This window comes from Electrophorus electricus, chromosome 16 (genome assembly GCF_013358815.1).
Source record: "Electrophorus electricus isolate fEleEle1 chromosome 16, fEleEle1.pri, whole genome shotgun sequence".
Classification (NCBI taxonomy): domain Eukaryota; kingdom Metazoa; phylum Chordata; class Actinopteri; order Gymnotiformes; family Gymnotidae; genus Electrophorus; species Electrophorus electricus.
The window spans coordinates 2,322,523-2,338,292 of NC_049550.1; positions in this window are offsets into that span (position 1 = coordinate 2,322,523).

Here is a 15,770-nt window from a genome sequence, read left to right on the forward strand (position 1 = left end):
AAATCCAACGTTTTTCAATCCACGCAAACTTTGGATTTATCTAAATTCTAATAAAAGTTTAAATAGTCAAGCTTAACACTTTATGCACATAGATTCACTGATTCCCATAGCCTAGTTGTCAACTTGTCAATGAGTACTAATGTATTCATAGATTTTTGAACTGAAATGCTTAGTGGTTACTTGAACGTTATGGATCAGTTTTATATAGACTGTAGTCTCTGCTATAGGGCTTAAACCTGCAATGCTTTTGAGAATGTAATTATAAAAAATAGTCATAACAGATTTAGTTGTTTCCATGGTGTCAGTTACATTATTATACACCAGTTCTGGATACAGACTTTAGTGTCACATTGGTAATGCTAACATTAGGAAGTGTACATTTAGGTAACCTTTTTATCCAAAGCAACTTACAATTATGACTGAGTACAATATGAGCAACTGAGGGTTAAGGACCTTGCTCATAGTGGCAACTTGGCGGTGGAGTGGCTTGATCTATGAACCTTCTGATTATTAATCGACTACATGAAACACTGTGCTACCACTGCCCATGTAGTTTAATTTTATATCAGCAACTTAAACCTAAGGAGGTTTCCCCAAAAATAAGAATTGAAAACAATATCATATGTAGAATGCTGTTTTTATGAAAAACTACCCTGCTGGTGCAACTGATTCCTGAAACTGTTGAAAAAAACTCAATCTGTCCAGTTATGAAAAAACAAATATTCAAGAATAAAAATTGTAGACATTAAGCTAGAATAACTAAAGCAATGAAAATTTGTGTAAGGCAAACCGAGCACCCAATAGCCCACTACCCTGATGTGAAGCGATTAATGCCTATTGTCTTGGTAATGACACGGTGAGTTGGAAGCATCAACCCCACAGCCACAGAAAGCTTGTACAATACTGAAAATAACCAACTTGATGCCTGAAAGGCAAGTTTATCTGCAACAGACTTTTCATACACAGCTTCAAGAGTTACAATTAATGTACACTTATGTACATGTTTAAGGTCTGTGGTGCTTCAAACACACACACACACACACACATCATTATCATCATATGTAAGACATAATACACCTACATTTGCAAGGTGGCATATACTTGAGAGCCTTTCTTGGATATTTGCTAGTGTTATGGTCCTGCATCCTGTTCAGGGAGATTGCTGTGGTCAGCTCTCAGGTTCTCTAACCACTGGGCATTGTTCTTCTGTGATGCCCCTTTCTCCCATTTACCTTTCCAGTATTGTTCAGTCTCCAGCTTTGATTGGTCTGTTCATATGATATTACCGTACCACCAAGAGTACACTTTGGATGGCTCATGGGAGAACATCTTGTTTATTTTCCTGGCTTCCATAGCTCATGCCTATCTCTGCTGGTGGATGATCAGAGCTGTTAATCTTTGCTTAGCTTTTTTAATATATATATTTTCAAACAATAATTATATAAGGTGGGCTCGAACCCAGGTCAGCTAGGAGATGACACCAACAATCTACTGGGTAAGCAACCATGCTCTAACAACACTGTGCCCATGTGCAGAACAGTTAGTTCTTGGATCAGGTAAAGCAAAAGGAAAAAAACTAAACACCATGCCAAGTGTGGAAAAAGGGAGAACAAAGGATGCCACAGGAAGAAATGGCAACCCCAATGCACTGGGGAAAACCAAACAAAAACTTCCCAAACAAAACCAGAAAACAGGGAGGAACTAGAATGGCTAAGGGAAGCCTCGGAAGAGAGACAGACTCAAGAGGGAAAACTGGAGAGAGGAGGGGACATGTAAAAATACGAATACCCTTGCAGACAAGAAATAAGGTGTAGCACAAAGGGTAAAACTGGAGAGGGGAAAACACAGACACCCTCCCAGAAAAGAAGTGAAGTGTAGTGTAGTGTAGTGTAGTGTAGTACAAGGGCTCGCAGACCTCAATACCTGAAGTTACTGGCTAAGAGCTTGACTCAGAACTATAACAGAGACCCAGCACTGAATGACTGGGTCACTGGGCTTATATAAGGTCTAGACCAGCTGTTGGGTGTTAAGCCTGATTAGTGGTGCGCCTGACTCAAGTCCTACCTCTGGTGGCTGGAGGGGGCCTCGGCCTGGCACCAAACCTTACAAATTATACATTCCAACTTAAATGGTGCTCATAACAGCAACTCCAGCAGTCAGGTAGTTCAAAAGTAGAGGCTCCTACAATCACTTGCTTCTGCCCTCACACACACACACATGCTCCAAACATGCAGGGTCTCAGATAACAGGATTTCTCTTCATATTTCCAATCACTTTCCACATTAGGCAGCTCTCCTCCTGTCAGTCTGCTGAAGTCCAGTTCATTCTCAGCATCTGTACACACCACTGGAGCTGTGCACAAATATTTCTTGACCATGCAGGGCTCAAACAGACATATACCTCTTCAGGAGAACATGTGAGTGGAGAACAGCATGAGGGTGATTAAAGCAGCATTAGATACACTTATCAGAAGCCCACGGTGATTTTGATGGCCCTTAGACAGAAACACACACACACACACACACACACACACAATCAATTGATCTACACACTGCTCATGAGTCCAGCTGCAGACAGATAGTTCTGGATGGAACAGTAGAGTCACTCAGAGACCACTTCCCTGTTAGCTACTGAATCACCCTTTATTTTTGGGATACCTTTGGCTAGCACAACATGACCCTGCCATGTTTTGGTCCAAGGGGGAACAGCAACCTCAGGGATTGAATGCCATGCCCATTGCTGAGCCATCCCCACTTGAGCCACTTTATTGAAAAGCCAGAAACCACTAGTGAATTCAAGATAGTCCCCATGTACCCAAGATTAATTTTAGATATTTTTGGCAAAATCCAAGCAGTAATGCTCCCACCTCACCAACTCTATGCTCCACCACTTGTCTGTCCCAGAAACCCAATGGAGGAATTCATCCAAGAGGCTTTGTCACTGGGGTACAGCCATACATTGATGTCTCCCACTGCTACTGCTTTCTTTTTTTGCTGAGAAGAAGGATGATTGGTTTCCGCCCCTGTATAGGTTATTGATGCCTCATTGACATCATGATGAAATAACATTATCCTCCGCCATTGGTTCCAGTAGGTATTGAACAGGTGCACAAGGCTAAGGTTTTCACCAAGCTAGATTCTCCTAACACTATTTGGTTCTTATACATGACGGAGATGAATGGAAGATTGTGTTTGTCACTACATCAGTATATCATGAGTCCTTAGTTATGTTATAGTTCATAGCATCTTCTCACAGTAGGTTTTATTTCTTCTCTCAGAATCGGCACAAAACTTGTCTTTACTGCCGCTCTTCCCCTGCTCCTCAACCATGACTTTTTTTAAACAGTTATGTTTTATCAGGAACAAGCTAAATGCAGGGGTGCGTCTAGATCATGGATATTGAATGCACCTACTATAACCTACTAGCAGATTATAAGACATGACAACAAAGATATATGAAGATAGTAGGTGCATAGCTCACTTTAAGTTACTTTAGTAAGTTCCACAACAATATTAACTTCACAGCATCATTGTTATTAGGGGAAAATACTATAGCTAATACTGTAAATGCTGGGGAAAATACTGCAAATGCTGTAATATTGTAAATAAACAGTATACTTTCCAATTTATACTTACATTTTGTAGCAGGATTATGAATTTTTGCAGCAGTGAATGGAAACATCCAATGATTTGCAATGCAAACATCGTAGCTAGTCCATGCTAGAAGCACCCAAACAACTCCACATGAACTTCAGCTAAAATAAGCCTCTTCCTTTCCATGGTGTCCAGAAGTACTGCCGATCAAATCGTTCTGATGGCTGTATGAGTTCCGCCAGTGTCAAACTCATGCGCTATACTTTATCTGCTTAGAACATGGAAGTGCTGATTGATAGTACACAGACCTTTAAACATTAAAGGGATAACCAAATAAGGCAAATGAGGGGTCTACGTTTTCATCTAAACATCCTCTATTTCATGAAACAGTTGCCAATAATGCTGCTTGCCCTGGAAACACTTGGGAAGTAAATGTGGCCAATAGAAATCAATAGAAAATAGAAAAGGGGGTCTAATGCTCTATTCAGGAACAGTTTTACATGAGTATCGTGCATTTTGTGGTAACTAAAGGCTTGCATATTTTGTGTGAGGTTACGCAATTAAATAACTTTACTAAGATTCTATATACCATTTAAACACGTCACGCAGTTGCTTTGATGGTAACTGAAGTTTCTATGACAAAATCTGAAATTATCTTATATTGGAAGCATATTTTAACCCCTTTATGCACCGGCAGTTTTAACACAACTACCATATATATGAACATCCTCATATTTTAACACACCTGTGCTGTAGTTCACCCATATTAAGTAAGCACTGGGCAACACCTAGGGTTAGGGTTGACGTTAGGGCTGGGATCTTAAGGCTTTCACTGCTCATATATTTGTACTCTGAGCACCAATATGCAAATAAATTTGGACTTCTGTTGTAATTATTCCACAATTCACTTTTAACATGTTATACAAAATTCTTACTTAGGTTTATTTTTTTAAAAGTTGGTTTTTAATTACAGACATAAACTTACTGCATTTCCCTCTTTTCAGTGATATCCTTGACCAGATGATTCCACACAGTGTTGCCTTACTGTATGTATCTTTATTTTATCTCTAATTTTAATATATAAAATATTTATTTTGGCATACCTGGACTGATGATGGAAATAGGCATGGATGAAGGCTTAATATGTGTAAATACATTAAAAATTATGAAATTCCAAATAGTTATTATATTGCAAACTGAATGTTTTATTGTATAGCCCAGAGTTTATTTTAGTAAATTTGTGCAGTAAAGATTGATCATTTACAGGCAAAAATTGGTCTTGGCATTATAAAACACATGACTGTTTTTATCCAGTAGTTCATAGCTGGTATGTTCTAAAGATGATTATCTATATTATATATACTTATTATATATACTTATATATATATATATATATATATATATATATATATATATATATATATATATATATATATATATTCCTGTTTTATTACTGATCTAGAAGTGGAGGATGTGGTTTTGGGTGTGGGGGGCTGGTGTCTAGGGGTTGAATGTCAGTGTGGCTGATCTCAGTGAGCACTTCTTAACAATGACCGCATCATAGCCAGCCAGGCTGGCCCCTTGGGAACAATACGCATTCATTGTCCACCCGTAGGACATGATGATGACCTCTCTAATTGCTGTCCCTGCTTGAGCCAGCCCAGCAGTACCGACAACTATCAGACTCCCTCTTTTGAGTTACACAGCTTTGCAGCATTTAGACTATATGACATTACAATGCATGCTGCTGTAAATCTCACTGTTGCCTGTTCTCTCTTAACCTAGCACTGCAGTGCTTTCAGTATCTGCAGGCCACCTCTGTGCAGAGAAGCCTTGACCAATAGATACGCCCCAGCTTGTATTGAATGAGTGTCAAAACGCTGCACATATGGTAATGTTTGGGGTCTTTTAACCCACTTATGACAACAGAAAAGGCAAGAGGCCAAGGCTTCATCTTTGTTTTAATGTTCTTTATCTTGACTTGGCTTTTGTTAGTGTGGCGGTACCTCCCCACCAGCAGCCTCCATCTGCCGGCATTGGTGTCCATGTAACCTTTTATTTATGTTGTACTTTTCTGTAGCATGATTTGTTTTTGTGCCACACCCCACATAGGTGGCACATGTTGAGTTTATTCACCACATCACCTGTGTGTCATTATGCAATGTTGTCCTTTTATAAGCCCTTTGTGTTTGTATGGGTGGTTGCTGGTAATTAATGTTGCATCAGCTTTCTTTTGTTTGTTTTTATATTAACTTATATTCCATTTCATTTCAATAATATCCTGATATGGATTTTCCATATAAAAATGCAAATGACAAATCGCTCAGATCATTTCACTAGGTGGTCTGAGAAGCCAAATACACTTGAAAATCATTGGTGACTTTGAGACATATATGACAGCAAAAAAAGACAAGTCCCCAGAATTATGGGATGCTAGGAAAACATAAGTTTTTATACAATGATTGTCATTGAACAGATGATCTAAATCTATCAGAAACAAACTCCATTATGCACTGTAAACTCACAAAGGCATTTTAACTGAGCTGTGACACAAACTAATATGTTAAATAGCAAGGGAAAGAGCAGGAAAAGACACTTCACACTGAATGAATCCAAAAGAATGGCAGCAGCCATAGTCCCAATCATCCCTTTTACAATGACATACCCCCTTCACAATATTACATAACATTACTTCATTGAATAAAGTAAAATATTGAAATTATTGAAAGTAGAGTAAAGTAGAGTAGAATGAGTACATTGTACATGTCACGGTAAAGTCTACAATCTGTACAGATATGCATATGTAAGTGCATGCACCACAGTCTTTAATTTGTCTGTGTATGTGTGAGTAAGTAGGTAAAGTGAAAATTAAAGTAAGCATTTTGTAACTGACACCATAATAGTGTGGACTGCAGACAACAGCAAAATACCAAACATTGTGTGGCAAGTTCATAACCGTCAATAAAATATGAAATTGTATAGTTGTATAGTTTAGAAGCAAGAACATGAAAGATGTGTGTTCATAGTTTGGCATTTAATACTTTATTTTAAGTATGTGCCAGCCATTTCACTCTGAGGTTACTTGAAATGGCTGGCCCTGAACCAGACAAGACAAACATCTAACATCAGTGTAGATCACAAGGTAAAAAGATGCAAATAAGGCGAAATATATTTTTGTGTTATAGACAAGTATTTTAAATCTGAATTTGAAGTATAGTTCAGTAATTTTTCTATGGTTCCCTAAACAAATTACATAAAGCACATTTACCTCTCAGCACTAGGGTCTTCGGTTTAAGGCCGTATCTGGGTGGAGTTTCCATGTTCTCCCCATGTCTGTGTGGGTTTCCTCCCACAGTCCAAAAATATGGAGGTTAGGTCAATTAGCTATCCTCGTATGTATTTGTCTGTGTGTGTGTGTGTATGTGTATGTGTATGTGTATGTGTATGTGTGTGTGTGTGTCCAGTGACGGCTAACCTAGTTTTCCTAGTGTGAGTGTGTGTCTGCATTCCCAAGTTGGTGTTGTCCTCTCTCCCCTCCCAGCACTTACGCACAGCATACTCTCAACCAGAAACCTCAGCAACCTGAAAGCTGAGAGTATGTTTTGCACCTCCAGGGGGCTGAGGTTTCCAGTTGAGAACATGCTGTGCACTTGTAAAGTGACTTTGGGTTCCTTGAAAGATGCCATGTAAATATAGCTTAATTAATTAAGAGGTGATTAAAAGTCTGCAAAAACTCCAATAAGTAGAATAGGATAATATATTGTATGTAATATTGATGTAACATTGGCATGGAGGGAGTGAGATGAGTGCAAAAAAGGAGTGTCTTTATTCTCTATATTTGTATAAGGTAGCAAAAGAGCACAGCGACCAGCTGTATAGAAAGCAAAAGCAAAGCACGTTGGCAGTAGCACTTGAGGCAAGAAGATGCTGAGGTGCATACTAGGAGTGTCATCTTAGGTAAGCAATGCATAGCACTGGAGGAGAGTAACTATAGATTTAAGGGGATTCGTAGCAGGGCAGTTGTGATATGTTTTTGTGTCTGTCTGGCAGTTGGTGTTCCCCAGCATGGTGCCTGGTAATATGTTTATTTATCAATAAGTTTGTGTTAGGACAGAATTAAACTGTGAGGCTTTCACTGTAGGATCCCTTTGGAGATTTATTGTGGAAAAAATAGGTAAGGTCCACAGAACAAAGATAAGATTCATAACATAGACATAGAGTAAAAAAAAAAGCAGGAATTCATTCCAAGCCAAGTAACAGTACCAAAATCCACAGAGCAGGAATCATAAATCATGAGGCATGGAGAGTCAAAAACCTAGATAAGCAGAACATAAGGATCAGAAATACAGGCAAGAAAGCAAGACCGCAGTGTGAGAAATTATTTGTTTGCAAAATATTCACTTTAACACTGAGATATGAGTCCCAATAGTGCACAGGTAAGCATGACTGGTATCTGGGAAAACCAATTATTCTGCAGAAGATGCAAGAAGTGTGTAAGGCCTCCATGTGGTGGGTCTATTGAGCAATGGCAGGGCAGACCTGATAGAAACCAAAAGGCTGGAACAACAGATACATTTATATATTTCACAGTACGTGCATATGAAGACTCTCAAAAATAAAGATGCCATATATTGTTTTAATAAAGCATCTAAATGAAAAGCTTGCACTAAAGTAATTAGCTGTGATATTGAACAGCATACATATTTACTTCAAACATATTCACTACAAAAATAAAAGCCATGTAACCTGCCTGTACATAGTAAATATATTTTTACTGTATTTATACTTCTTTTTTTATTATTACATTAGCATGCTACTTACATCATAGAATGTAAAAAAAAATCTAACTTAAAATAAGTTGTTTAAAGATAATAATTAAACTAATAATCAAAAATGTTGTTTAGTCAACAGGAAGTCATGGGGATATTTTTACAGCATGATGTTTGCCTTAGCTCTCTTTAAGGTGTGATTATACTTTTTCATATGAATGGTTGTATATCAGATAACATTAAACACATTATGCTTTATCTGTAGGGCATTATACTTTGTGCAGCAAATCATATATAATCTAGCTGTTAAATATAACTTGCTAACATCATAAACTAGTGACTAGGTTAGTGGTGACTAAGCCTAAACTAAAATGGACTCAACTGTTGGAAGATCAGAGCCATTCATTTAAATGTGTTTCACAACTATTTGTAGAGCTCTTCTCTCATTATATCATTGCTGTTGATGAGACCAAGACCAAGAATTTTAGGATATGGTTTCTGTCTGCCTGGCTACACAGTCAGAAGTGAACAGTGTGTACAGTGTAGGGATCAGAGAGTACACTTGTCAGACTCCTGTGCTCCAGTGTAAGTGGTGATGAGGTTTTATTCCCAAATTCCAACCTCTGTCAAGAAATTCCTAATTCCAGTTGCAAACGTGGAGATTTGAACATCTTGTGTTTGGAGGTATGTTAAAAGGAATGACAGTTAAATGCTGAGCTGTCATCAATGAACAACATCCACATGTCAATATATAGATTAACCAGGTATTGGAGGACAATGTAAGGAGAAGGCATAGTCCACAGATCTGTTTAGCCAGTAAGCCAACTGCAGAGCATCAACTAAATCTGGAGTTATGTTATAGACATTAGTGCTAGTAAGAACAATTTTTATGGGTATTTTATAGCTGCTTAGGTGAATTTTGCAGGAAGGTAATGATTTAAGCATGCATTTTACATGTTACTTTGGGCCATTTGAACACTGGGATGATGGTAGTGTTTTTAAAACACCACTGAATGATAGCGTATATGTAAGAAAAGCTGAAGCTTTCTGCCAGCTGTTGGGCAAAGGTTTTCAGACACCTTAGTTATAGTCTGTCAAGTCCTGCCACTCATGTTCAGTTACTTGAAATGTCAAATTGCTTAGCTCACTTGGAATTTATCATGTTTAGGCTATCAAAACAGATGTAAAAGTTAATTGAGGAGTGAGATATATTTCACAGTAATGTGCAAATTGGTTTTAAATGTCATAAAGATTAGATCTTTTGTTTTTCAATTAAACTCATGGATGGTATTGTGTCTCAGGGCTCTTTGGGTCACTGAAATTGATCTCAGACACCCGTGATAATTAGTTTGCCAGGTGAGCTCAATGAAAGGAAAACTACTTAAGAAGGATGTTCCACATTATTAAGAAGGCCACAGGTTTCAAGCAATATGGGAAAGAAAAAAGATCTCTGCTGCCAAAAAGTGTCAAATAGTGCAATGCCTTGACAAGGTATAAAAACATTAGATATTTCACGAAAACTTAAGCGGGATCATCGTACTGTGAAGAGATTAAGAGAGCAGCTGCTAAAATGCCATTACAAAGCAGCAAACAGGTATTTGAAGCTGCTGGTGCCTCTGGAGTCCCACGAACCTCAAGGTGTAGGATCCTCCAGAGGCTTTCAGTTGTGCATAAACCTACTATTCCGCCACCCATAACCAGTACTCACAAGCAGAAATGTTTGCAGTGGGCCCATACATACATGAAGTCTCATTTTCAAACAGTCTTGTTTAATGAAGAGTGCCCTGCAACCCAGGATGGTCCAGATGGATGGAGTAGTGGACAGTTGGTGGATGTCCCAACAAGGCTGCAACATCAGCAAGGAGGTGGCAGAGTCATGTTTTGGGCTGGAATCATGGGGAAAGAGCTGGTAGGCCCCTTTAGGGTCCCTGAAGGTGTGAAAATGAACAACAAAGTATATAGAGTTTATGGCTGACCACTTTCTTCCATGGTACAAAAAGAAGAACTGTACCTTCCATAGCAAAATCATCTTCATGCATGACAATGCGCCATCTCATGCTGCAAAGAATACCTCTGTGTCATTGGCTGCTATGGGCATAAAAGGAAAGAAACTCATGGTATGGCCACCATCCTCCCCTGACCTCAACCCTATTGAGAACCTTTGGAGTATCCTCAAGCAAAAGATCTATGAGGGTGGGAGGCAGTTCACATCAAAACAGCAACTCTGGGAGGCTATTCTGACATCCTGCAAAGAAATGCAAGCACAAATTCTCCAAAAACTGAATAGATACAAGAATTGTGAAGGTGATATGAAATAAGGGGTCCTATGTTAACATGTAACTTTGCCTGTTAAGATGTTTTTTTTATTGAAATAGCTTTTGATTTGAGTAAATGTGAACTCGATGATGCAAATTCAACAAATGACCATTTTCAGTTTACAACCTATAAAATGTCTTGAAACTCTGTTGTGCATAATAATTTGGAACAGTGCATTTTGAGTTTCTTTATTTTTTAAAAAATACTGTTATCATTGGGAGGTTTGTTCAATAAAATTTATATGCTAACGATTTATACTCTAGCGGTTGATGACTTGAAAATTATATTGACTGTCATTTGCATTGACCATTTAGGAAAATCAGAGAAAAAAAAATCATTTGCATAACTCGGAACGTGGTATACGTATGTGCCAGATGTCTACCTTTGTAACACTGAGCAGTAAGGAGGCGGATGCATATGCTGAGAAGAGTGAGATTTATTCAGGGAAAATCCAGAATCAAAGTCGTTAAGGCAGTCCAGGGTCATAGAACCAACACGGAGAGCACAGGGATACATGAGTAAACAAAATAAACACACGAAGGCAAACGGGGAAGCAGGCTATAACTAAGGCTAGTGAAAACTCAGGGCTAGGAAACATGGAGTACAAACCAACACAACCATAAAAAATACATACAACCATCAAGCCTAACACTCAAACACATTCAAATGAACAGCAAAATACTGGGATCAAGACAGGGTTTAAATACAATAACCAAACGAAGGACAGAAAATCAAAGGAGGGTCAGAGAAAACGGAACTATGGAACGGAACTAAGAAACACAAGACAGGGAAAACATGGAACACAGAACCCGGGAGGGACTGATCATGACAACTTCATGCATCCTGGGCTGGTTCTGAGTGTAGGTCGTGCATGTGTTCAGGAATTAATGTGATGTTAGAGATAGAGATAAAGCTGATTAATTAGTTATACTAGCTAGCTGTTTCATCGTGTGCCATGGTAGGTAACTATGCAATTAGAAGTTTGGATGCACAAAAATCAAAATCCACACTGCCAGATTAGCTGAAAAGCGTGCAAGCAATTCCAAGTGAACAGAATATCACAGTAGCAGTTATATTGTCCAACAAAATTGAAATAGTTCCCAAATATGGATGTAATTATTCATTTTTGGTTGAAATATTTTTCAATGAAACAGGATTATGACTGCTAAGTCCATTGCCTCCAGAATGAAAGAGTGCCTTCAAAATGCAGGTCACTGTCATGCAGCCCATTTGCCACTACCACTACCACTCCCAATATTGTGATTGTGACCTAGAGGAAAACCCAACCAATCAAAGACAGGTCCCAAGATCCTCATCACCGGACTATTAGCTACACCTGTTTTTCATAGACTAAGTATATTTAAACCTGCCATGTCTGTATTTTCTTTGTGAAGTATTGACACTAGTGATTGCTGTGTGCATCGAGCATTAGTCTCCTGTTTGTGTTTCTGATCCTGTTTCTGATTGCTCTCTACTGTTCTTTGCCTGCCCCTTTTGGATTTGTCTTCCTGGTTCTGATTGCTTTTTGGATCTCTAACTGGACTGTTTATCGACCTGTTTGCTATGATCCCTGGCTTTATCTTACTGGTTCTGACTATCGTTCTGTATTATGCTGTCTTAACCTGCACCTCTTTTTTATCTGCGAGCATCTGAATTTTTCTGCCTCGTCACAATCCCAGTTCTTATTTTTACCCCATCCCTTGTTTTCGAGTGTCATCTTGACCCGTAAAACTAAGTTACAAGGGGCAGTGATTGAAATCTTCTTCTATGAAATGTGACAACCATTCAAGAACCCAATACATCATCATTGTATTGGGTTCTTGGCTTTTATGTAAACAGACTCAACAAGTTTTTGCCAAGGGCTATAGGCATTGTTTTGCAATTGTATGCAGTTGCCGTTCACAATTTCAATTTCACTTGGCAATTGGTCGCCAAATACAAAATAACACTGCTTCATTACCAGGATAATAGCAGTGCTCTGTAGGAACCCTGTCAGCCTGCACTGATCTTAGAATAGCTGTACAGTTCAGCAACAACTCTGCTGAACTTCAGTTACATTTTATAAGCCTTCAAAGGGCAATGGTAGCTCAGTGGTTAAGGTACTTGTAATTGGAATGCTACCAGTTCAAACCCCACCACTGCCAAGTTGCCACTGTTGGGCCCCTGAGCAAGACCCTTAACACTCAAGTTGTACTCAGTCATAATTCTAAGTCGCTTTGGATAAAAGTGTCAGGTAAATGAAATGAAAATGATCAAAGGGGGAAAGTGACATAGAACTGTGGGACTGTCATGCATAAATCAACAATACCAATGGAACACAGCTAGCTACTGAGACATTTGAATTGCCTTCTACTATTGATTTTTTAATTGATTGTGTAGATAAGGACCTTAATACATTGAAATGAAATTAAACTAGGAACTAAATATTATCATCATTTTTAGATCTTTATTAATGGAGAATACTTTGTGGGTTTCTTTGCTCACTTGTACAGCCATCTGGCCAGTGATTCATAAGACATTTTGATTCTCTGTTTGTGTCTTGAAAATAAACTGCACCTTATTCCTCAGAAGAAACTTTGATTTTGGTAAGGCTGAGCATTGTTCACCTTCTACCCCCTAAACAATGAAGCAGGACTCCTCTGGCAGTGGCAGGCTTAACAAATAACCACAAAACACCCCAATTCAAGGCTTATCACTCCTGCTTGATCATTTGAATATACTTCCTCCTTTCTTCAAGGACATTCCTAATTCTCATGAGCCCATGTTGTAATGCCTCGAAAATGACTGTAATGTTGTAATGACTTGAAAATTTCAGCAAAATTTCAGAAAAATTCACCAAGTCAACCAAGAATTCCTCAGCCAAAGGCAAATAAACTCACAGGACCATATTTGCCAGAGATATTATACATGTAAATGTATAATTAAACTATCCTTCTCAGAAGAGTGCCTCCCCTTCTTTGTGGAAGGATGTTACATACACTTAAAATTATTGACTCTCTCATGTGCTGTAGACAATCAAATGTGTTTGTTCCTGATTGATCAGTTTAATTTGCCTAGTTACCTACTCTGACTTGATAACATGTCAGCTTGTCAGATCTGTGGACATAAATCTAGTTTGTGGTTTATATAAAACATATGAGACTGCACATCAGTCCCCCTAATGTAGTACTTAGGGTTGTTGCATGTCTGACTGTAATAGGGCTTTCAGAAAAGTTGCAGTTTTGAAATCACATATTCACAGACATCAGAAGGAACAAGTAATAGATTGTGCTCTGCAGCAGACCTAACATGTCATGCTGAATTCTATAACTCCAGGTATGATACAATTTTCTACTCATCTTAAAATGCATATCAAAGAGGGACAAACCATTGCATGTCCTTCTCAGGACTGTGATGAATATTTACTCTGTTATCATAACTTACCTCTCACATGACCAGACATGCTGAAAACAACTCTATTGTTACTTGAAGAGTTCTGACTACAACTGGTAGCTTTCAGAATAGTGACAATGATTTACTATCTAATATGCAGATTAATGTTTCTGACAATTGTGAAGAATTGGACATCAGTCCATAAATTATTGATGAGGGCTTGTTCATAAAAAACCTGGTCTTGTTTAATTTTAAATTACAAGACAAGTTGCTGCTGCCATCTTCTGCCATTCAGATAATCATTGAAGATAGGCAGTCGATACACAATATCAGTCTGTAACATTGCCTTTTCAAGTTGAAAGGTTACGTTCACTTGGGGTTCCAGAGGCTATAATAAATAGTGTGATTAATAACATGAAAACAGAAGATCTGTTTGGGGCATGTAATAACCACTGAATGAATGGAGCTGGGAAAGAGTGTTTTGCACAGTAGTAGAAACAACTGAAGCTCTTTTTCAATGCAAGACTGTAAGGGAATAGTATCATCATGTACACAAATGACTGGCATGTGCAGCCACTCTGGAGGAGTGGAACGCCCCCTGGAATTTCTTGGGGGAGCTAGGGCTACCAAGCCAGGACCTAATAGAGACGAAGACCTCCATGGGGACTGTGGTGGTTTGGTGGAGTCAGCTAGGTCCCTGGCTAGCGAGGAAAAAGCCCAAGTTCTTCCTCTTTCATGCACACGCCAGGAATCCTGGATGGGTCTGCCCATAGCTGAGGAGGTGGACTGCCACTTGGGCACTCCTGCGTGGCTGGTAAAAGGAGGACCGTTAAAGAGAGTAGCACATTCAGAGCCAGGGTGGACGTACACCTCTGCGTGTCCAGTGGGGCCAAGGACACACCTCCAGTGCCTGCACTCCCAGCGGGCACTGTATTACAGCACCTTATGTGTGTATTTAGACACATCTGGTTGTGTGCATCGGTGCCTTTTGTGTGTCTACAGGTGCACCTTCACCAACTCTGGAGCTTACCGAACTGCTCTGAGAGAGGCATGGACTCTGCCTTTCTCCCTCAGTAAAGCTGTCTCCCTCACCCTTGTTGGCAGTTCCTAGCCTGCTTTGTGTTGGATGGGCACCAGGCATTTCTGTTTGTTTGTGTTTGTGTATATGTGTACATATCGGCCTGGGTTTCGCAGTCGCGGTATAGACATGTCGGGGGGGGGGGGGGGGGGGGGGGGGTTGGGGTTCTGTCACAGACTGCTCCTCTTTCCACTGGTCATGTGGTTGGGGCCAACCGCATGCAGTGGAATGCAATGTAATTGTTTTGGTTTATAGCCACACCTCTGGTGTCTGTGCACACCTGCAGATGGTTTAGTGTGTATATTGTCTGTGCATTTAAACTGACGCTGGTGTGCGCTGTGTTGTCAGTCATTGGATGTTGATGTGTATGTGCATGTTTCGTTGATCGTTAGCATTTTGTGTTTCACGATGTTGCATGTACTACGTTTACACCTTTTATGTGAGTACCTTTGTCTTCTGTGTTTCACAATAAATGTCTATCACTGTCGAGGGAGTCTGAACGTCCTGCTCCTTGCCCTGTGGCACTCGGGCCGTTACAGATTTCAAGTATTTTTGTCATGCATTAGGGTCTTGATGGGGATAGTTTTATCAGGTGGACATGTATACAAAGGAATCTTACATGCCATAGCTGGTGATCATTTA